Consider the following 2,500-nt stretch of genomic DNA (forward strand, 5'->3'; position numbering starts at 1 on the left):
TTGAATTGGTATACATCTATGTAGCTAAATTACCTGTCCGAACAGCATCCCTTAACAAGATTCCGTTTAGGCAGATGTTGCAAGCTGTCCATTCTCCTTCATCTTCCTTCATTCCCGTAATTACTTGTTTATTTTTGTGTCCAGATTAATCATGATCATTGTTAATTCCCAGAACGTTCTGTGTGTTCTCTCTTATTCTTCCAGTTATATATTTGTACATGTCATGTATGTATTTTTGCCAATTTTTTTTTTTCGTTTTTTCATTCGGTGTAATTATATTTTCCGGGGAAAATTCTAAACAGTTCCTTTCAAAACTCTGGACACATATTTGATATGGGTGTTGTGGGAATGACTTATTTAATATTATACATTATCTAGAGATACTATGGCCATGTAATAAGAAGAGAGGAGGTGGAACCAATCAAGAGAGCCAAGAACATGCCAGTGATGGGGAGGAGGAGGAGTGTGGGGCTCAACGGATCAGATGGATGGATTAGTGAGGAGGGATATGGGTGAGGTGGGACTCGGGGAAGAAGATGCGAGGGATAGATATAGATGGAGAAAGTTGACTCGAGCGGCCGACCCTGCTGTACATTGGGATCAATAAGGTCAAAAGAAATAGAAGATTATCTAGAATAAAATGAGAGAAAAGTGTGAGAGTGTGAGAGAGAGAGAGAGAGAGAGAGAGAGAGAGTGTTTTTTCTTGTTCAGAAAAGCCGCTGGTAAATATTCTTGATATAAGTTATATAAATCCTGTGTACAGTAAAAATTTTGCTTATATGTGGCCCCTTGTTTTACTTTTCATTTTCGTAAATTGGATTAGAAGTAACTTGAAAACTTATTACGTTATTCAGGTACAATAATCAAATGTACCACCCAGTTAAAACGTAAACAGTTGAAAATTGTAGTAACATTTATGTACAATATGGAGCTTATTATTTCAACCATTGCAAACAGAGTTGTTATCTCATATTTTTCTCTTTTTATATAATTTTATAGATGTATTTTTGTTCATTATGAGTCAGTTTGAATAAGAAAACTATTTTAAATAATCTTGGAGTAATTTTCCACCATATAAATTTGAAACTCTAAAAATCCATGCTTCTACTTCATCAATTAAGTCTTGGATCATGGGACTATATTATTTTTGTGTCATAAATAACAATGGTACCCATAATGGCCCTCAGCTAAAGGGAAAATCAGTCACTTGCCCTATGTTAAGGAGCCCCAAAGCCTAATCTGCCTGAATCTTTAGACAGTTTTATTTTGTCACTTTAGAAAAACGGATAATTTCCAATTACTAATCTTCTGAGAGATAAGAGAAATAAATATAGCTAGAAAATGAAAAGAGGCTTCAATCCTAATTGGACAATTTTATTATATAAGTTTAGAGTAACAGGTGAGTTCCATCTGTTGCTATTCAGAGAGATAAATAAAAAATCCATTGTATTTTGCTTAACTTTTTGACTTATTCAAATTACTGTTTGAATCCGCTTTCTTTGGGAGTTCTCGGCAGAAGAAATTATTCCAAGAGAACTGAACGAGAACTTGTAATACTTCTTACAGTACTTTATTTCCTTGTAAGCGAGCTTCCACGGTTGGAATCGGATTCCTACTCACTTAGCTGCAATTAAGTGCGGTATTAAGATACTGCGGATCCTCTTTCCAGAAATGATATGAGAATTTGTTTCCTGTTCTCCACTTTTTCGAACGTGAAGTCGATGATAATTTGGAAAAAAGGGGTAGTAGTTTTTAAAAATATTGACGCAAAAAAGACGTGAAATTAGAAGAAGAGCCTCTTAGGCGATTACGTCAGCAATAAGTATTTAACAAACTTTTCAGTGACATTTCTATCCAGAAGCAGGTTTCTGTAATGAGAGAAGCGATGTTTAATTCTTATATTTTTTCCCGTTTCGCGAAAATAGGCTGTTCTTTGAAATTACTTGGTATACGCAGGGAAATATGACAAACATTCAACACTACCGCGAGAAAAGGTCGCTATAAAACAACGCATTATGAGTGAACTGCTTATATTAATTACACACGAGCAGCTAGTACCATAATGATAATGATCCTGATAGTAAGTTTCTATTACTTGTTAAGTATATCTTAGTTTAACCAGACCACTGAGCTGATTAACAGCTCTCCTAGGGCTGGCCCGAAGGATTAGATTTATTTTACGTGGCTGAAAACCGACTGGTTACCTAGCAACGGGACCGATAGCTTATTGTAGAATCCGAACCACATCATGACGAGAAATGAATTTCTATCACCAGAAATAAATTCCTCTAATTCTTCATTGGCCGGTAGGAGAGTCGAACGCTGGGCCAACAGCGTGCTAACCGAGAGCTCTACCTACCCCTCCAATGAAGAACTTCTATTACTTGTAGTTCCCCTTGAAATATTCTTCACTCGGGATCCGTGAACAGCTGCAGAAGCTAACGTATTGACAGTTAAAGAGAAATACCACCGATATATCCCGTACCGTAAAATACGCCAA

This window comes from Macrobrachium rosenbergii, chromosome 57, assembly GCF_040412425.1.
Source record: "Macrobrachium rosenbergii isolate ZJJX-2024 chromosome 57, ASM4041242v1, whole genome shotgun sequence".
Taxonomy (NCBI): Eukaryota; Metazoa; Arthropoda; class Malacostraca; order Decapoda; family Palaemonidae; genus Macrobrachium; species Macrobrachium rosenbergii.